The sequence below is a fragment of the Meleagris gallopavo genome, chromosome 1 (assembly GCF_000146605.3).
Source record: "Meleagris gallopavo isolate NT-WF06-2002-E0010 breed Aviagen turkey brand Nicholas breeding stock chromosome 1, Turkey_5.1, whole genome shotgun sequence".
Taxonomy (NCBI): domain Eukaryota; kingdom Metazoa; phylum Chordata; class Aves; order Galliformes; family Phasianidae; genus Meleagris; species Meleagris gallopavo.
In genome coordinates this window covers 179,774,295-179,796,853 of record NC_015011.2, presented here as the reverse complement: position 1 = coordinate 179,796,853, position 22,559 = coordinate 179,774,295, and positions in this window count along the sequence as shown.

Below are 22,559 nucleotides of genomic sequence, written 5' to 3'. Positions count from 1 at the left end.
AGGTTTAATGTCATGCGTGCTGTCAAGTCCCCCGTGGCTGTCCTTTTCTGGCTCCATACTAGTATGAGCGCAATGTAGTTAGCGGCATTCAGACAGCAATCTTCAGTGCAGTGACATGCATCAGCAGAGAATGTCTGGCACAGGAGGCTGATTCAGAGGACTCTCTTGGTCCCAGGCCCCCTAATAGGGAGGAGGGAAAGCAGGTGTTTTCAAAGAATGTGTCAGTCTCTCCCTGGCAGCTACTGCTTTTCACTGCCTTCAGAGCAGTTTAGCTGTGCCTCACTGTACTCAATGACTAAAAAATGCTAGATTCATCTCCAAGCTTCAATGGATGCACAGTGGGTTTTTTTAACCTTCTGACCTGTTTAACCTTTTATCAGTGAAGCGTAATGCAACAGACTTTATTACTCTTGAAAACAGGAAACTTAACTTAAAGGAATGTGACTGCTGGAGGTCTGACATTCAAATGTAAGCAGGTTTTGTGACCAGAGAGAAATAATTCTGAGGGGAGTAGAAGGAAGGGGATTATTTGTATATGTTTGTGTATGTATGTGTGAATTAAAAATAAAGACCTAGTCTTAGTTGTAATGATTTCAGTTGCAAAAAGAGAGCATCTATTGAAAGAATGGTTGAAATTTTATCAGATCTGTTTTGCAATCTGCTGTTGCATGCCTTGCTAATTTCAATGTATTAAACATAACAATATGCCACATCTAATCGAAAATCATAAAAAGAGACGTCTATGTTGTGTCTGCCTATAACTGGTGGGCTTCCTGTCTTGCAAGAAATTGGCTAACATCATGATCCTGAATTTGTTGTGATAAAAACAGATTTTGCAAAGACTGTAGAGGATGATTTTGCTTAAAAATCAGCTACTGAAACAAACATCTAAGCAGTCATTTATTTCTTGTATGGCAGCATTAAAATAACTGGCAGCACTGCTGTGAGTGTAACAGTAAAATGTATTTGTGCTTCATGCTGCAACAAAATGATTTTAGTAGAGGCTAGCAGAACCTGAATGCCAATAAGGTACTGAGAGTTGTGAAACATAACCACCACACTATATAGAGGTTTAGGATTTACTCAACTTACTACAAAATCAATAATGGGATCGTTTGTAACAAAATCTATTTGCTGAGAAGGAATGTCAGTGCAGGTATTCATCACAGGAACTGGATGGAGACACTGCAGTGCCAATGCCAAGGATAAAAATGAAGGTCTTATACAGTACACTGTCTAACAGTACGCTGTCTAATAGCTGACAGTTTCAGAAATTTTGGGGACTGGAAGGATCTTAATGAAAGTGGGTGGATGGGAAGTTATTATGGAGTGAAAATATCCACGAAACTCTTGAATTATTTTGAAGTCATTTTTCCAAAGATTAGCTCAAATCAGAGTCTCCTGTCTTCTGAATATTTCTTTTTTTCTCTTGTGAACAATATTTGCTGACAAAATGAATCCCTTGGTAGCAAAAAACCCTCATTTTTGCTCCCCAAATCTGTTCTGACCCTTGATGATAATGGAATTTTCTTCCATTTTTATAGTTCATTAATTTTTTCATTTGTATTTCTACTTCTCTACCTTAATTATACCTTGGCTCATGATCTTTTCAAATTAGAATGTTAGGGCGAAATGATCAGAGTTCAAAACATAGCTGTTGTTTCCAAGGCAAGAGTAATACAGGTATGTTGCCCAAATGATTGTATTTGAAAGAACTAGAAGTGCTATCATTTCAAGCTGGGTATACAAAAATGGAAGTATCTCAGATATGCAAAACTCATTTTCTTCAATCATCAGAAGGGGATTCTTAAGATACATTGGGAAGAAGAGACAGGAAAATGAGTGTATACCGTCTGATAAATGAAAAGGGAGAGCTGGTCTCAGAAATTTAGAAGGCTGAGGTGCTTAATGAGTTCTTTGTCTTGGTCTTTATGGCCAGTCAGTTTTCTCACAACTCTTGTATACTCAGACTTGTAAGTTGAAGTTAGGGGTGCAAAAACCCTCATAGTGTAAGAGTGGAGCAAATGTGGGAGCACCTGATAAGTGTGTACAAGTATTGGACCAGATGACATGCATCCCAGAGTTCTGAAGGAGATGACTGATGTGGTTACCAAGACACTCTCTGTCATATTTAAAAATTGTGGCTATCAGATGAAGTCCCCAGTGACTGGGAAAAAGGAAATACCACCCACATAGTCAAGAAAGGGAGAAAGGAAGACTAGGGGAACTGCAGACTAGTGACCTTCTCATCTGTACTAGGGAAGATCATGGAGCTGACCTTCCTGGAATAGATGTTAAGGTATATGTGAGATGTGGAGCTGATCTGAGACAGCCAGCTTCACCGAGGGCAGATAGTGCTTGACCAAAGTAATGGTCTTCTATGATAGATTGATGGCATCAGTAGACAAAGAAGGGCAAATGATGTAATGTACCTGGAGTTTGACAAGGTCATGCAGCATATTCCTATCTCTAAATTGGAGATATATGGTTTTGAAGGCTGAACTATTTGGTCTATAAATAATTGACTGGATGGTTGTAAACAGAGGGTTGCTGTAAACTGCTCTATGCCCAGGTGGATGCCAGTCATAAGTGGTGTCCCTCAGGGGTCAGTCTTGGGACTAGTGCTCTTCAACATTTTATCAATGACATGGATACTGGGATTGAGTTCACCCTCAGAAAGTTTGCTGATCACACCAAAATGAGTGGTGCATTTGCCACAATAGAAGGGAAGGACATCCAGAGGGACTTGGATATGCTTGAAAAGTGGGAACATGAGAATCTAATGAGGTTTAACAAATCTGAGTGCAAGGTGTTGCAATCAGGACAAAGCAATCTCAGATACAAACACAGTCTGCGAGAAGAACTCACTGAGAGCAGCCTTATGGAGAAGGAATTGAGGATGCTGGTATATGAAAAGTTGAACTTGAGCCAGCAGTGTGCCCTTGCAGCCTGGAAGGCAAGCAGTATCCTGGGTTGCAACAACAGAGAGGTGGCCAGCAGGAAGAGAGAGGGGATTGCTCCCCTCAACTGCCCTCATGGGGCCTCATCTGCAGTATCGGTCCAAGCCTGGGGCTCCCAGTACAGGAATGACGTGAAGCTGTTGGAGTGGGTTCACATAAGGGCCACAAAGATGATCAGAAGTCTGGAGCACCTCTTCTATGAAGAAAGACTGAGGGATCTGGGCTTCTTCATCTTGGGGAAGGGAAGCGTCAAAGTAGACCTCATTGCGGCCTTCCAGTACTTGAAGGGAGCTTACAAGCAGAAGGAGGACCAACTGATAGTGGCAGGGCAAGGGGGAAACACTTTAAACTAAAAGAGGGTAGAATTAGATGTTAGGAAGAAATTTTTTACTTAGAGGACAATGAGGCACTGCAATAAGTTGTCCAGAGAGGTGGGGGTGCTCCATCTCTGGAAGTATCAAGGCCAAGTTAGATGTGATCCTGGACAGTCTGATCTAGTGGTTGGCAACCCTGACTGTTGCAGGAGTGCTGGAACTACTTGGTCTTTAGGATCCCCTCTAACCTAAGTCATTCTGTGATCTCCTATTAGGGATAGATTTCTTTTGAAGCATTTAGTTATTTACCTTGTAGCAAGACTTACCTAAAATTAAATTAGTTAGTTTCATTGAGCTAGATTATTTTTTGTTCCCTCTGAGTGTTCATTCTATTTCTAGATGTGTTCACTTAAAGCATGTCTCTAGAGATGGGTACACAAGTGGGCTATCAAAAAATTCTTCCTGCTATCTGAAAGCTTCTTTGTTCCTGTAAGAAACAGTCTTTTTTGAGCCTTGTGATTTGGATTTTATATGCGCAAAAAATTCAAACATTTTGGGTCAAGTAATGTCACTCATTGCGTCAAACTAAGCATAAGACTGCTCTCCTCTAGCACCAGTTTGTGGCCTTGTGCATGTGAAACAAGGAAGCAGACTGCTACCTTGGTATGGTTTTACTGCTGAATGGATGGATTATGTTAATAGAATACTATCATCTCCACCAGAAGAAATGTCACCTTCTATGCTCTTAGTCTTGGTTTTGACTAGATGTCTCCTAATCTATGCGTATGTAATTCAAAACATTTCTGTTCATCCTCCATACTTTGACTCTAGCTGCATAGAAAGTGGAAATTGGTAAATACAACCGAAATCTGGCAGTTCTATAGGGTAAGAACTGGACTGCTCATAGCAGCATTGAATTTTAACAGCATTGTGGTTACTGTGAATGATGATAGAACCTCTCATCAGAACCTAGAAAAAGAGAGAATAGGTGAGAAATCTAATATCCTTTAAACATTTGCAAATAATAGTCTTGGCTCAAGATCAATATTAACATTCTGGACCTGCAATGCAATATTGGAATTATACAGAAGAAAATAATTCAGTGTATAACAGATGAACAGAAATTGCTGAAGATTCTGAATCATCTGGAAACACAGCAGGAAAAGTGTTGGTGATAAGTTGCTTTGCTTTCTTAGTGAAAATTGAAGTGGATGGTTTGATTTGTGTGGTTGACAAAATAGTTTTTGGAGGATGCTGCTGGAGGTGCAGTAGCAGAGCAGTAAAAGAGCAGGATACTGATGGGTTAAGTACCCAATTAAACTTAATCACATATCTTTAAACAACCGCCACAGCTGCAGCATCTGGTATCTGGCCATTATCATTACAGATAGTTGGCACAAAAGGATAAAAACCTTTGCAACAAATGCCTACTACTATGGATGGTAGTACAACCAAACTGTTCTTTAGCAAGGAAAACTCAATGGTGTTTTCATACCACAGATAAGGATGAAGTCTCTTACAATTCTTTCATAAAACACAGCCCACTTCTGTCTGACAAGTGGCTCAAATGGAAGTAATATTGCTACTAAGAAATTTTTAAATGTTTAAGGTGTAAGCAAAAATAACAGAGATAAAAATACAGAGATGTGGGAAAAAGCCTCACTTAATACGTGGGTAATAGCAAATGTGTCAACACAAATGAAAGCAAGTTTGTTTTTATTTTTTATTATAAAAAAGCATCAGAGATTTCTACAACATTACTTTTTCCGTTCCTTTGCAGCATCTGATACAAACTAAATGAATCCATGTGTAATGATCCAAGTCTGCCACAGATTTTAGTGAGTTACTCTAATATGGTGGCAGATGGTGTAAATCTGTGCAAAAATTTGGCATTAGGTGCTAATTGAAATCTGTGTTGTTTTCAGGGACTTGTATGCTTGCAATCCATGAGTTCCATCTGAAATCACAATTATTTTCATCTGCTTGGAGGAAAGCTTGAGCTTCATTTAGCCTCACAGACTATTCCTTGCCTTGAGGTTGTCATTAGTCTTCATTCTGAGTTAGAAATAAGTGTATGCTAGGAAGACAGAGGGTGGAAACTAGTGACAGGCAGTCATTAAAAGGCAAGTTTGGTAATTCAAGGAAAGATTTCCTTGGATCAAAATCTAACAAGTGCTGCATAATAAGACAGTTTTATCAGACTTTCATTCTAAGAATGACTTGAGAGGAGGGCTTGGCAAAATGCACTCAGTCAGCTTGGACAAACTTGACCTGATTGTTTGACATGTGTTGGAGGAACAAAGGCCAGGAAACAGGAATCTGATTAAGTACAGGTGAATTCTACTCGTCAGTGAGGAGACATAAGTCAACAGCATAAGACACTTTTTTTTTATTTTCTAATAATAATGATAAAAATATGTTACTCTGTCTTCAGGAATCAAATATCTGTTTTTGCAAAGCGTCTTGTGATTTTGTGTACTTATTTTTTAAAACTTGTTATGACTTACCCTAGCACTTATTTCCTACAATTACTGAACTCCTCTTTTTCATTGTTCTTTCACCTTAGTTTTACTATGTTTTAGTATGGTCAGGAACAGGACAAAACTGTGTATTCCCAATAGAGCTCAAGTACCTTGCAGGTGTTCCCAGGCACTGTAATGTAATAAGACTCTTCAATGCTTGTACAGTCTGTAACCATTATCCTGTGTTCTCTCCATTTGTGGTGATTTATCTAGGGCACCTTGTAGCTACAAGATACCAACATAATTCCTTTGTTTCAAGCATAGATTCTGGAATTCATCTTGGCTCATGAAAGAATAGAGATAATTACTGAAATATTTCTCCTCTTATCTGTTCCTTAGTATGCATTAAAGTAAGAAACTACATGCCCTTGAATGACTGGTGTACTGAGATGAGGACCTTCTTTTTCACAAGATCATTAGAAGAGCAGTGCCCAGTGACAAGAAAAGTTACTGATGGAGAGAGAAAAGAAAATAGCTCAAACTTATTTTGCTTAACATTATATATATAAATAAGGTGAAAATATTAATATTTTGAACACTCTTCATATAGTCTTTAGCCATGAAGGAGAGAGAGACACATCCAGAAAATAATGCATAGAGAAACAGAAAACATCCCAAGGTGTCATCTAATATATTCTCTTGCTTAAAGGCAATACCAACCTTACCGTTATTGTTCCTAACAGATGTTAGATGTTCCTAACTTGTTCTTAAGGGCCTCTATGATCTCTCCAGACAATCTAATATAGCTCTTTATTATTTTTATTACTAGATTAATTTCTTCTTTTTCATAATAACTACCATGATCTTTCCTGATACTATTTAAGTCCATTACTTTCTGTCACATGAGTAATGAATATGATGAAGACTCTCCTCTTCCCTTTTCCACCTGAAGAGTGTTCTTTAACTGACTTCATTGTTCTCCCTTCATGGATCAGTTGCTTTTAACTGCACACAATTCCTCCTGCTCCTGATTGGAGTGTCTCCAGTGAGTAAATTCCCTTCTTGAAATTTAGTCCTTCAGATGGGACACCACAAATTAGTTCTCAACATGCTGTATAAAATGTCTGTGGATTATATTTCTGCTTCTGTGACCCATTACAATATTCACTCTTTTCACAAAAGCATGACATTTTAGATTTGTGCTTAGCTAATGATCCATATTAACTCCCAGGAAGCCTGAACGGTTGTCTCAATCTACCTAAAACATTTTATGTACATTTTTGTCTTATTTCTCAAGTTAATATTTCCAAGTTTTAAAGAAAACTGTCCTACAAGATATTAGCAGATATTTATTACCCCTGCCCTGATGCTCAGAAGTCATGACCCTTGTACACCCTGTCATACACCCCGTGCTCCACCACTGAGGTTATGGATCTGTGGAGTGATAAGGAGCACCTTAACCAGAGCAGGAAATTTCAGGATATTGGATCTTTCTTAATAATCTTTTCGCAGTAACAGAGAATGACAGAACATTCCTTGTGCAGGTTTTAAATCTATCTCATACACATCTTAGAGGGGCTGAAGCATCATCCTGTAAGGCCTTTGCTGTTGAATATATAAAGAGCTAGCTAAATTCACAGTTAAGACTTAAAGATTTAGTGGGGAAAATACCTTCTGTTGAAACCATGGGACAATTGTGTACTCTTATGTGAGCCTCAACATTTGTATGATTTGGGATTTTCCTATTTTCTTCCACATAATCCAATCTATTTATTTTTTTGAACTGAAAAAACTTCCACTTGCTGTCATGGAAAAACGTCATGTCCTTTGGAGGTTCTTTGCTCTTCCAACTTGATTCTTCAGACTGAACGAATCTGAAACAGGATCAGAGACACAATCTGCGTAGAAATTAACACATTAAAGAGAAGTAACACTTTTACATTGCTTAAAACACAAAGCAATAATGTTTCCAGTATCTGGGCATCTGAATCAAATATCCACATCAATATAATTATCACAAAAGTCCTCTTGAAAAATCAAGTATTCCTTCAAGTACTCCTAGTCAACAAGTCTAGGAATAACTCAATCATAATGTGGGATTTTTTATTTAAATTAGTAATTTGTGACCATGGCAAGCACTGGATCAGAAATAAATAAATCAATCTATAGATCATATCAACACAGGAAAAAAGATTATTTGTGTTTTTTTTTTCTGGACCCATGTAACTAATTTTAATGATAAAATATTCAGAAAGTAAGTTTGAATTCAGTTGTCAAAAACAAAAATTCTCATAGTTTGAATTTAAAAAAGAAAAACAAATTACCTTGTTCTATTAACATATTTGAAGGATAAAAACATATATCATGTACATTGAGGATTAAAAATTACTGATGATGACTGAATGATGAAGAAACTATGAGCGCAAAAATGGAGATTGATAGCATAACAAACAGAATTTACTTGAATTTGTTTGAGTTGGGCCATATTTCAGTCAGAACAAAAAAGCACATAGGCAACTGATGTATTTAATCAGCTCTGGCTCTATATATATCCCCTGTCTGAGTGAACTGGAAAATGTTTTGTATCTCTTCTTTTATTGTCAATAAAATTTCATTTGCACAAGTTCATCTTGTAAAAAACAGTTACCTTGAAAATGAATTGTAGTAAAAGATTACCAGATGTAGACTCCAGCCAGACTAATTTAATGCCTACTACTTTACTGTTTGGGCACAAATATATTAAGACAGGAAAGATATTGAGAAGATCCAGTGGCTTTATGGAGAACCAGGTAACTTGAATTTTTTTGCCACTAAAGTCTAGATTTTATATTGCCCATCTGATGAGATAAGTTAAGTTTAGCCATTTATTAACACCACCAAGTAATTTCTTGTTTGATGCTCTCTCTGTGTTCAGATCCTAGCTGTATATAGGTATAGGCTGTAATTCTGTAAATGGAGAAATGAGGATTCTCTTTCTGCCATGAAGCCTAAGGCTATTGAAGAACGAAGGTAACTCTCTGCTGCAGTCTTCCTTGATGGCCCAGTGCAGAACCTCTTCTGGAAGTGTGCTAGGGACAAAAGCATTGCAGGATGTCAGCAGTCCTGCCTGTGCAGCTGTGGTTAGTACTAAATGAAAGAAATTTCAGGAGCTGCTCTAAATTCTGCTGAGTTGAACTGTCCATACTAACTCTATGCAGAAGGGAAGGGAATATAGCCTTGAGTTCTTTTTACAGTCTCTGAGCCTGATGCTTATGTTGTAATACACCACTGCTTCCAGAAAGAATTGGCTGCCTTTGCTGAACTTGTCTAATATTTGCAGACCTTTTCCAGTTGCTGTATCTGCAATTTGATTTAGAAAGAGTGGGGGTGAAAAGCAGAGAAACTGTTTAATTAAGGAAAGTTTAATGTCAAATCAGAATCAGAAAAAAGGGTAAGTCTTCAAAGTCAGCATCAAGTTGAATAGAAGGAATTTCTTTTTCTGTCCTTTTTAAGTGGGAGAAAGAGACAGACAGGACCATAATACATGTACACATTGCACCTTCTGTGTGTTTGACTGCCTTTATTTATGGAGATCATTCCTCATGTCCAGTTCTCTTGGAAATCTTACCTATCCTATCTATCATGAGAGATGTTTCTCCTTGACAAATGTGCTTTAGGGGATAAATCAAACATTATTGAGCTGTCACTGCTCACAGGTAGTTTGAGAGATCTCCACTCCCAGATTAGTTCTTCCCTTGCCTTTGGATATTTTAATATATTCTTGTATTGGAGTAGAGTTAGTATTTAGAAAAACTGCAAATTGGAACTCTTTTTTTTTTTTTTTTTTTTCCCCAGCAAATTGGTCAGTTTTGCCAGTTGTCTTCTACTTGGTAGTTTTCAAGATTTATTTAATAATTAAACTGTGAAGAAAAAATAGAATTCCCCAACAGTAGCAAATGCAGTCAAGTGCAGTCATTGAGGAAAAAATAAAAGCTGGGGAAGCAAGGTGAGAAGTTTCTATAGTGGTTTTGCATCAGACATTTAATTCCAAAGCTGTATGTTTGTATTTTGTTTTGTGAAGAGCAGGTGGACATTGACCCTTGTAGGTCTAGAGTTTTGGCCCTAGACTGATGTGGAATGCACTTAGCAGGACCTTTGTGGACAGCATGAAATGGAACACTCACTGCAATTTTGCTGCAAGTTCTCATCACTGCTGTTTAACCTTGCTCATCTCTGGATGATATCTGTCAATAAATTCAGGGCTTTCAGCAATTAATTCAAATTCCTCAGCAAAACTTTTCTCTTTGAAAAGTTTTTCTTGCTAGATAAGGTCACCTAATCTTAAAAAGCAGTCTCAACACTCCACCAACTTTGAGTAGGAGGTAAACTGTACCCTGCTAGCGTTGATAAGAGGAGCCATGACAAGGTCAAAGTGCCAATTAAAACATTAATCAACAGCCATATTTTTGTAAATAAGTTTGTGACCATAGATGGCTGTCTTATATAATGTGAATTTTTGACTGGATACAACCACCAGAGACCCCTTACTAGAATCCCAAATTAACACAGTGCATGTGCAGTGCTAGATTTTAATATGGAGGTATTCAAAGCCAGGGTGGATGGGGCCCTGGGTAGCCTGGTCTAGTATTAGGTATGCAGTTGGTGGAGTTGGTGGCCCTGCCTGTGGCAGGGGGTTTGGGGATTGATGATCCTTGAGATCCCTTCCAACCCAAGCCATTCTACAATTCTATGAATAGCTAGGCACTTTATGGAATTTATATGAGTACTTGTGTTAAAATGCAGAAAATGTGTGTGTTTTCAGATTGTGTGAGTGCATGCCAGGAAGGAGTAATCCCCTGTGAACCCAGTGCTGTAATAAAGTAATGTCCCATCTAGGACACAAACTGAAGCTGAGAAAATCTGTCTATCCACCCTTTTGTAATTTTGAGGACAGTAGCTACCTGAAACATTTACAGTTCTGAAGGTAGTGCTAGGAGTCACAAAACCTTCTTTTGGACAAGGAAATTTTAGTTATAAATTGAGAGGTAAGTCATCTTTCTTAGCTTTCTAAATCTGTTTCCTGAACTGACTCACTTTCATGAAGGACCATGCCTTTTGCTTTGGGATATCAGTCCATAGTGGTGTTGTAGCCAAACCATTGGAAACACCAGGATTTATTCCTTCTGACCTTGCTCACTAGATTTCTGTGCAATACTTGAACACAGTAGAATATGGAATTATTAATGTCAAAAATATCAAAAATATTTTCTAAACAGAGCTGACCATCTTCATAAACACTTCTAAATGTCTGATTACATGAAAAAGAAAAGTCCAGCACTTCTGCTATTAATATCTCTGTAATATTTAAAGTAGCTGGGGAGCCAGTGGGTCTTAAGAAGGTAATATAACTTGTGCATTAGAGCTGTGGTCCTTTTGGCAGTGGCTGGAACTACTCATAGCCTCAGCCAAGAGTTATGTTTACGCTGCGCAAGTGAGTTTTGCGTTGCCATGGCATGTTCTCATTCCTGTAGAGTCTTAATAGTTAATGACTAGAGAAATACAATTTATTTGTGCTGCTCTGTAAAATTAAAGCTCTGTCTTTTCATGTTCTGCTGTCTATAGCTTCAAGTAATGGTTCCAATCAGAAAGCCTAGCAAGTGGTACGACTACTTGCAGCACCCGGCCTTTTTGGCAGTGCACACAGTAATCCCATTAGGCTGTTCTCTGACAGGTTTAACCTCTTTACCAGACACTTGTGTGCTGCCTCTGGCACCAGATTTGCACCTTTTTGTCAGTAATCACTGTGCTCTGTGCTCTGTTAGTTTGATATAGTATACATGATATACTAGTGTTTTCTTGAGTATTTTTATAAAAGTACTTGGCCTGTTCTTAAACAAAACATCTCTAAAGCTTCTGGCCTGCTACCTCAGTTTTTTAAGGAAGAGTTGCAAACCTTTAAATTTGGAATAAGTAAGAGGAAATTTTTTTTTCCTGCTAAACTTGATGCTGTTTTAACATGAAGCTGAAAAAACTGTTAGTGCTCTGCCAGTGCAGTTACACAAGCAGTATGAACTAGGCAACAGCATAGACTTTGGAAGGTCATTGTAGAATCAGAAATGACACATCTTTGGATTTAATATGTTGGTCTGATTCCAAGGCAACCGATTTCCCCTTGATTATTAAACAAGAAAAGAGAAAGTGCTTGGATCAACCTTTTGTTTATAGTTCATGCAGCATGTAACACAACAGAATCCTGGTCCTTCAAGCAGTAATGATTGATCATAGCTCCATCTCCACGCCTGTAATAGGTTTAAGCAGTAATTGTTGTATCAATGCCAAATGATTGACAAAGGTCAAAATAAAAAGGGAGAGAGAAGATCCCTTGTCCCTGACACCAGGAAAGTAATTGTTATCAGTAGCTCCACTAATGACAAAAGTGCTGAGCTTGCTTTTTTGGCCCCGCCTCAAAAACTTGATTATGTTTCAATAGTGTCAATGCCTCAATGGCTGCATGCTGATGACAGTAATTTTTCTTTCTACTTGATGTTGACCATTACAGCTGTCCTTGTAGAAAAAAAAAAATCAACACAATCTCATTATAGTTTCAGCAACATTCTTGTGGAACAACAAAACAGACTTAAGGGAAGATACACAGCAGAGGTGGGTAGTGAAGAGTGGTGAAAAAAGGGAGACATTAGTCTTGGTTGGACCACTGTGCCTCCCCAAAGAGACAGAGAAACCATGGCCATTTGGAGAGAACAGTGCCTGAAGACATTTTGCAGGCATGGAAGTAGTTTTTGGAGATGCTGGCAGTGTCAGTGCTGTTGTCATCATCAGCTCAGATTTGGATTCTGGGGCAGATGCTCTGGTCATCATTGACTGATCAGCAATGAAATGTTCTTGATGCAGGGAATAGGTTAGGGGTTGATGGTGGTAAGGAAAATATTCATATTGCTTCCTCACTTTTGCCACTCTTTTATGTTGGTGGATAGCAAGAGAGTACTCTTGTCCTGTTTTGTATGCTAGGGACCACTTCCTTTCTCCCTCTCATTGACTTTGGCATATATAGGAAGGAGATCTTAAGATGCATCTGGATTAGGTCTGATCCTCTCCTTATTTCCACTGATGTCAACGCAGTATATCTTACTTTGCTTCCGGAAGTCATTCTTACCTTCTGACAGTGAGGATGTAGAATTAAGCCAATTTTTTCAACTTCATCCTAATGTAAAAGTTTTGGTGGTTAAAATACCCAGCTCTTAGTTATGAAGCTTACACAAGGTACAAATGAATTCATGTATGAACAGTGAGTTCTGCCAAGACTGTTTCTTGTCTAACTGAGCAACCTTTCTCTTAAAAGAAATTGCTAGCATTTTTGTTTGTGCAAGATTTCAGGAGACTGCAGAAGCAGAAACTCAAACCACAGGTGATTTGAGGGCACTGTATGATCAGGCAGAGGGCAGCTTTGGGCTTTAGAGAAGGCAGACAAATGGAATTTTTTCTCATAGGAAAAAAATTCAGAAAGCTCATGTTCTCTGCTGATTAAATAAATCTGAAATCATTCCCTGGGTCACTTAAAGTTCAATCTCCTTTTCAGATTTCTTCCTAAATGCTGATGAAATTACAGATTGGCTGCTCACTAAGATACAGTGCTTTTTTCATCTCCTGTGTTCATCTGGGCACACTTCTAACTCACTGTGTTTATTAGACAAGTTGTCCTGGTGCAACTAAAGCAATTGAGCTGCATAGTGCTAAACCTTGGACACACTCAAACCAGTTTGTATCGACTGACTTCGAAGGCCCATTTTCAGCTCAGAAAATGAAAGTAAAACTTTGACTGTTGTAAGTGTCTCTCTATTAAATGTTTGCATCCTTATTACTAGGTAAAAATTGTAAAAAATTACATCAACTTAGTTACTCTGCTGCAGAGTTTCATGTGTAAGAAAGAATGCATAATTCAGCATCACCACGAGGATCTGAAAGCTTTGATCAGATCAGACAGTACCCTAGTGTGTGGTTAAAGCTGACCAACAACAGTTCATGTCCTGTAAGAAGATGCTGAGTACACCTGGGTTTTTCAGTCCAGAGAAAAACAGGCCAAGAGGTGACCTCACTGCTCCCTGCAGAGGAGAAGCAGGGGGTGCCGGGTTCTGCTCCTGGAACTGATGGAAGAAAAAGAACAGCACAGAACAGTGCCAGAGGATGGTCAGACAGTAGGAAAACTTCTTTACCATAAGGGTGGTAAAACACTGGAACATGCTTCATAGAGAAGTGGTTGATTTCCCATGACTGTCAGTGTTTAGGAGGCACTTGGACAATGCCCTCAGTAACCTGCTTTAACTTCTGATCAATCTTGGTTAGATGGTATTTCTGTTCTGCCCTATTCTGCCCTATTCTATTCTATTCTATTCTATACTACTGTACTGTACTGTACTGTACTCTACTCTACTCTACTCTACTCTATTTGCCCTCAATCCACCACTATTTTACTTAGATTGTGATTTCAGAACTTATACAGTCTCACAGATTTCCTTAAGTGGCACCAGAAGATATCAAAATAGTTAAAGAGGCCAAAGTCAACTACCAAGACTTTACTTTGGTTTAAAAATCAGGTTTTGTTTGGAGTTGACTTCATATTTAGCTGGATAAAGTTTGAAAAAGAACAGATTTTCTATTCACCTCCTAGTTATTCCACAGTGTATCCAGAACAGAGTATCATTTCAAATATATTGACAGAGAAGGCATCTTCTTTGTGTAATCATTTATCAGAACAAATATACACTTTAATCCTCGTACTTAATAGCTGCTGAGTTCTGCTCTACTTGTCCATGCAATGTTTTATAATATCAGAGTATTCCTGCTTGCCATTCTGCATTGATTTCATCCTTTACTTCCTCTTTTTATTGAGCTGTTGTATTGTTTGCTTTATTTTTTAAATTTTATTTTCTATTATTTGAGTTTTCTTTCAAAGCTCTAAAGCACATCTTTTGTCACTGAAACACGTCTTACCTTCTCTACATATCTTCCCTCTTCAATCAATGAATAAAAAGGGAGATAAATCCAACAGTGTCTAGAAGCTGTTCTGCATGCATCTGCTATACTAGAAGTTCCTATTTTCAGATTTTCACAAGGTAGAGAGAAAAACAAAGACAAACCAGTAAAAGCTTTGTGTAATGTGTACACTTTTCCCTTTCTTTGTTTTTGTTTCAGTTGCAGACATTGTACAGTAAGTGGACCTTTATATTAGCTCTGTATATGTATTCTTTTTTTCTCTAATTTATTTCATTTGTTTCAAGTTATTTTATGTTTTTTTTTTGTTGCTGTTGTTTGTTTGTTTTAAGTGAGTACTATCAGCAAACTCAATTCTATTTTATCTAATTTTTAAAATCTTTGGATCTTTTTGCCAATGCAATGTTTGCATACCTTCATATAGAATCAAAAAGCTGTTTTTCTAATTCTGAAAAGAAATTTAGTTAATCTGGTATTATGCATAAGCCAATGAACAAGATTTAATGGAAGGCAACTAACACCTATTATCATGTTATGCTATTTCATAATGTGTCTTTAATTGTGATGTGCTTGAAACAGCTAAAAATTGTCTTTTACAACAGTGAACTACAACTGTAAAGAGATCCCAGCAACACAGCTAATATAAACAGTGTAAGAAAACTTCATTTCTGGGTTAATGCCCAGTTTTTTGACAGCTATATTCATCAAGCAAAGGTTGAGTGGTAGGAAACAGCTTTAAGAAGTAATGAGAAACTTGAAATAAGATATTAATCTTATCACAGTTTAGTTAGAGGAAACTGGGTGTAAGCCAGGATTTGAAATTGGAGATGCAGAAATTAATGGCAGAGAGTAATACGAGTTGTAAATCACATGCATTTATGTCCTGTCAGTCTTGTCATACAGGAGGATTGTACCATGACTGACAAGTGAGAAAGTATTAATTTGTAAGGATCAAGATGTTGGAGTTAATAGAATTTGATCATCTGACTCACCAAAGGTGTGGAATTAAAATATTTAAATGACATAAGAGCAAAGCATAATCAGACAGAAAACGAATTTGAAGAAACCTAGGAACCCCGACTTTTTCTTCTCTTTGTCCACTGTAAATACTTATTATTCTTGTGAATGTCCTTGCCCTGTTCCTTAGACAATTTAATCTACCTTCTGGACAGAGCTGTTGTCTTTATGTCTTTTCCCCATCAATTACACATCTTAGCCTGAATGTCTGAAACATTGTAAGTTCTGTTACACTCTGATATCCCTGGGTACCACAAAGAGAAGCTCCTCCAGCTGTGATTGCTCTTATCCTGTACTTGAAAGTGGATTTGGGACAGAGGCTGAGGCGCTCTAAAGGATTAGCTGAAAGCAGGGGTTTATAAGACCTTTTCCTCCCTATCCCTTGCATTCCTGCACTGGGAGCAGTGATCCACAGAACTGGATGTGGTCCCTGGCAGGAAACTGGCAGTAAACTCCAGGACATTGTTTGCCATTGGTCTTCAAATAAGATGAACCAATGCTGTGATCAGCAACTGAGGAATCTTCATTCGCTCTCTCTGTATATGAGTCCTCTTACTTCTTTCTCCATATTCATTTAATGAGATGCTTTCTGATAACGGGGAGCAGCATAACAGTAGCAGAAAGTGAGCACTTACTGAACATAAGAGTTTGCAAGAGAAACTGCAGGGTCACTCTGTAATATGCACCTACTGTTTGCTGTTGCTACCTCCAAACCTTGTCTGGAAACCTGGTTAAGAAATGAACAATTCAAAGCAAAAATCCTATATGCACTGAATCAGAAATTAGGTATACATGGTTTTGTTCTACATGCTGTGACACAGCTGGGCAGACATTTGTATTCAGATAGGGACATTGTCTCCCATGTGTTAATGCATAAGGGTAAAAAAAATTCCTTTTGATTGTTCCATCCACACAATTGTTCTTCATCTTCCTGCTACTCCTTGGCAGAATGAAGTCTTAAGAAATGTTTGGCATTTATACCCTTATTGTGCCAGCAGCAAAATAGCTCAGCTAAAGAAGAAACTAGACAAGGAGATGGCAGGTCTGGGGTCGAATCCTCCCTCTGCCCCTGACATTTTTGTGCTTGTGACATCTTTTATTCCTGAGCTTCCATATTTTCATTCAAAAAACAAAGCTACTACATACTACAGAGTGGTTGCAGGAATAATTATATGACATATATTAAGACAGTGCACACACAGAAGTCTTAGTTAGATCAGGCCCTGCATGGTCACAAAATATAAAAACTGAGGGAAAAAGTAAGTAATTTGCAATCTTAGCTTTCACATATTCTTATTTCTTTTAGGACAAGATTCCAGAAGTTTTAGGCATTCAGACATTCAGATGCTGTAGTTTGGAAGGTACTAGGAGCACCAAAGGATTGCTGCTTCTCTGGCTGTTATTGTAGGATAAGGCATAGTGATAAAACAAAGTTTAAACATCAAGTCTGAAAGTAACAGCAGTTCAAACAATTAAGCCGCTGACTTGGTGAATTGCATCTTTTAAATTTTCCCCAGCTTTGACACATCATGGAGTGACTTTATGTCCTACTGTTTTTACATTCTTGTTGATATCTCGAATTAGCCAAGCATCTGTTGCTCCAGTGAAATCAGATATCTGTTTTAATATGGTTGTTTTCAACACTGCAGCGTGCTCTGATTATTCTTTGTATTAAAAAAAGAAAGTATCCAATCTATTCCTTTTTTTCTTTGTTACAAAAGAAAATTATTTGTTCCATTCGCTACTCTTTTTCTAGCAGTTCAATTAGATTTACCTACCAGTAGCTTCTATCAAAGCTTCTCTTTATCTGATTTGGTATCTTTTATATGAAAAATTATTAAATTCAGGAAAGAAATATCCTGAAATATATACCCATTAAACAACTTTCTTTAGATCTTACTGCACATTCTTGGGTTAGTAACGGTAAGAGTATTTTTTTTTTTCCCACAAAACATGACCTTTTCTGACCATACAAACTTAATTCTTCCATGAAAAATGCTCTTTTTAACGGTATTTTTTGGTTCCTTTTTCAGGTCCAGCATGACTTAATGCTCTTAACTCTCAGTGAAAGTTTTGAATAAGAGAGCAAAAAATTGTTCGGAGATTTATGGGTATAAATTTAGAGAAACTGTAGGCAAATCATAGAATTATGGAAAAGCACAGGTTGGAAAAGACTCTCAAGACCATCAAGTCCAACCTAACCATGCCACGCTAAATCTAATAAAACACTGCTAAATCATGTCCCTGAGCACCACATCCAAATGGTTTTTAAACACATTCAGGAACGGTGACCCAACCATGGGGATCCTGGGGAGCCTATTCCAGTGCTTAACCCTTTCTTTAAAGAAGTGTTTCCTGATATCCAACCTAAACCTCTCCCGGCAGAATTTGAAGTCATTTCCCCTCGTCCTGTCACCTGTCACCAGTGAGAAGAGACCAACATCGCTCTCACTGCAATCACCTTTGAGGTATTTGAAGAGAGCAATAAGGTTTCCCCTCAGCCTCCTCTTCCCCAGACTAAACAGCCCCAGTTCCTTCAGTCTCTCCTTGTAGCGCATATTCTCCAAGATCTTCACAAGTCTTGCTGCCCTTCTTTGGACCTGCTCCAGAACCTCAGTGGTCTTTCTGTATCGAGGTGCCCAAAACTGAATACAGTATTGGAGGTGGGGCACCACCAGAGAGGAGCTGGCTGCATTACTGAGTTATTCCAGATGTAACTTCAGATACTACTCCAGATACACCTTCTGTGTAACTGAAGGCTACTTTCTGAACTTACATAAACTCTTGCATCTTTGCGATAGTCATAAGAGGAATGCCTCATTTCTAACATATTAATGATAGTAGTGATAACTGACATGATATTTCCTGATTAGGTGTTTTGCAGTCCTCAGTGCTAGTGTGTAGAGTAAGTGACATCTTCAAAGAAATAAATTCAGTATATTTTCTTGGAATGGGGGGAGGGGTGGGGAAACACCTTCTTTAAGCTTCTATATGGCTCACAGCTTTAAGTAGTTTTCAATGAGCTCTGAATTATAGGCCACAATCAATACTCATGGGTCATCTGTTTTGACTGATATCCCTATATTCCTTTACCAAAAGGTAATGTAGATTATTTCCATTGGTTACATGCAATATATTAGGCCTTTAAGCTCTATGCCAAAATTCAGTTAATAAAGTGAGTCTATTCCACATACTTCTTGCTTAATTGAAACTTGTAACACCTTGTCAGAGAAGACCCATCAGTGTCCAAAATGTAAATCAGACAATAGAGACATTTAAGAGGTAACTGGGGCTTTTCTGTAAAACACTGTATCACTGAGAAGATAATACGAAAAAGTCTTCCCTACTATGGGTATGTGTGCCAAGCTGTTACATTCATCAGTGGTATTGGCATTCAGTGTTGTTGTTTAGACACTCCAATTCAGCCACTTTCTCCTAAAACTTGTTTTGGTTACACTATCTCAAGATAATAGGGAATTATCTGGATTTGAGGAGAATGCTTTAAAAGCCAGAAGTTCTGATGTAGTGTGACAGGACTTCTCACTGCTTTGGAGATGTTATATCTCTAGTCACTTCACAGGTCACAAGGAAGAATTTTGAGAAAAAGCTGCACTAAGCTGTTGGCAGCAGTGCTAATTGATGTATACCACAGAGATCAGATGGAGACTTTTTCATCCAGCCTCGCAAGAATACATTTCTTTTCTATTGGAAATTATTGCCATTCACATAATAAAATCTAGAGACAGCTGTGTGAAGAGCTGGAAGGAGGGTTTTACTCAAACTGAAGCTTGCTCACATAATATGTTTGCTTATTTCTAAAGTAATATTTGAGTGTTTATCAAATGCTTATAAATTATTTTAAGGGATGTAGTTTCTTATTATGGAATATACACAACTTATTTATTGGGATTTTGTGTCATCAGTGACTATATCATTTCCCTGAGTTTTGCTTATGAACTTGTGGGAGTACCCCTCTCCTGCTGAACTCCAGAGCAGTTTTTCAGACTAATCCTATCCTTACTGGTTATTGTTCATTGACCTTAATGGCCATTTGTTTTTTTGCCTGATTAATTTCTTTCAAATATTCTATTTTGTTAAAAATACATAATGTATGGTGTTCTATATCATCTAAAAAGTGTAGAGAGTTCCATCCTTTGAGCTGGCTCTTGAGATGATATTTGCATCTCTTGGGGGCTTAGAGAACTCAGTGTGGTTGCAGCTGGGTTTAAATGAATTAAGGTTGGAGCCAAGTTGAAAAAAAAAAAAGACAGAAAGAAAAAGAAAAAGGAAAAGAAAAGAAAAATAACAGAAAAAAGTAATATGTTAGTATCACCATCATCCAGGTAAAGCACAAGACACATTTAATTAACATGAAATTGTCTGTACTTAACTCAGGGTAATACTGAATACAATGTTACTTCCAACAGTGTTACACTTTGAATACTGCATCTCCTAGGAAGGGGGAGAGAAAGCAAAAGTGGATAGGCATCAGTCACTTTGCTCAATCCACATACTACAGACATAAGTGTGAGAATCTGCACAGGACAGAAGCGTCAGTGTTCACAGTCATTCTTTGTCCACTACAATTTAAGTGGGAGAAGGATTATCTACAGAACAGGAACTGAGGAATGCTTGAGATCGCACTACGTATGTAGCTATTTTTCAAGTGAATATTGTTAAACATCCACTAATAAACCAAAATATTTATGCACAAAATGTTCTGAAGGATACCATTTAAAAGCTTTGAATCTTTTTTCATAGTAAAACAGCACATGTTGCTCATCATTTTTATGTTACAAAATGCAATAAGCTAAATGCAAAAGCTCATGCCATGTAAAAGTTCAAGTTGAAAAAATTCATAACGTTTGATCCAGATCTAGCCATAAATACTCTCATTAAAGACTAAAGATTGTAAAAAACTGATGCTATACACTACAGTGAGAAAAAAAGACATGCAAGTCCACTGTCACCTCTCCTATCCTTGCCCCAGGAGTATGTTTTCTCAAACCTGACTACAGAATACAAAAAGTACTTTTCAGCAAGAGGGCACTGCTTAGAATAAGTGTAATGGAAAACAGCAAGCCTTGTGGAGATTTAGAACATAGAACATTTATTTCAGAAAATTGTATACTGCATTTGTGACTTACAGGATTGAAGGAGAGGCTACAAATTATAAAAAGGAAGAATCAAATTAACCTCAAAGCTCAGAGGTGGACTAAAGGCCAGGTAAATGTTTTGGATCTTTGGTTCTCCATGTTATGAAGTCGTTTTGCACTTACTTAAAGGCTTGGAGGAAACTGCACACTTGTCTCCAGCTGCTGGGAAGTAGGAAGGATTGTAGAGAGATGAAAATTGATCTACACCTGGGATTTATTTCATGTGGGTCTAAATCACAGTGAAGATATGACAGAAATTGTCTCAAGGATCCAAATAGGTGCATAGGATTCAGGGCTCTGATAAGACTGGAAAACCCACATCAAAATCCATTCAACTGTACGCTTCTGCTCCTTATGCTATATTATGCTATAATTTTTTTACTGAGCAGAGGTAACCAGCCTTCTTCTCATCTTTCCAGGATTGTCTTTCATTCACTTTAACTAATCTATTCACCACTCATCTGAATTAGCTAAGGTGGCAGGGTCATTTCTTAAGATTCTAGAAAAGGGGAAAGTGCAATTGAGCAGGTGTGACATATAGAATCATAGAATTATAGGATTCTTTGAGTTGGAAGGGACTTTAAAGGTCATCTAGTCCAAATCCCCTGCAGTGAACAGGGACATCCACAGCTAGATTAGGTGCTCAGTGTCCCATCTAGCCTGACCTTGCATTTCTCCAGGGATGGAGCATACACCACATCACTAAGAAACCTGTTCCAGTGCTTCACCACCCTCACTGTGAATGATTTTTTCCTTATATCCAATCTAATCATCCCCTCTTTTAGCTTGAAACCATTCCCCCTTGTCTTATCACAACAGTCTCTGCCAAAGACTTTGTCCTCTTCTTTCTTACAGCTCCCCTATAGATACCTAAAGGCTGCTCTCAGGTCTCCCCGCAACCTTCTCTTCTCCATGCTGAACGGCCTCAGCTCTCTCAGCCTGACCTTGTAAGAGAGCTGTTCCATCCCTTGGAGGATTTTTGTGGCCCTGCTCTGGAGGCGCTCCAACAGCTCCATGTCTCTGCTGTACTGAGGATGAATGCAGTACTGCAAGTGAGACCTCACTATCAGAGCAGAGAGGCAGGATTACCTCCCTTGCCCTGATGACCTTGCTTTGGCTGCAGATCAAGATACAGTTGGCTTTCTTGGCTGCAGGCTCTTGCTTCCTTCATGTGTATTTGTATGGAAAAATAGTATTCTCTGTTTGTTTCTCACACCCTTATGGGAGTTTCCTGCACTACTTCCCCTTGCACAACATTATGATCTGCATAGCTGTGCCAGGCTCCCCAGGGTGGTTGTTGTGTCACCATTCCTGAATGTGTTTAAAAACCATTTGGATGTGGTGCTCAGGGACATGATTTAGTGGAGGTTTGTTAGAGTTAGGCTAGTATAATTAAATTGTAGTTGGACTTGATGATCTTGAGGGTCTTTTCCAATCTGAGCCATTCTATGATTCTATGATCCTATGTCCTGTACTATCAGAATATGTTTGACATGAGGCATTTACCTATATAATCACCTTGTTCCAGTGATTTCTGCCAGCCTGAAGAGGAAGTTGTGGCATAAACTACTTTTCTCCTGTTCTAAAGACTCATTTCAAACTCCACTGGACCTCACAAAGTGACCTCTATTGATTCTAAATGTTCTTAGATGATATCCCAAAGAC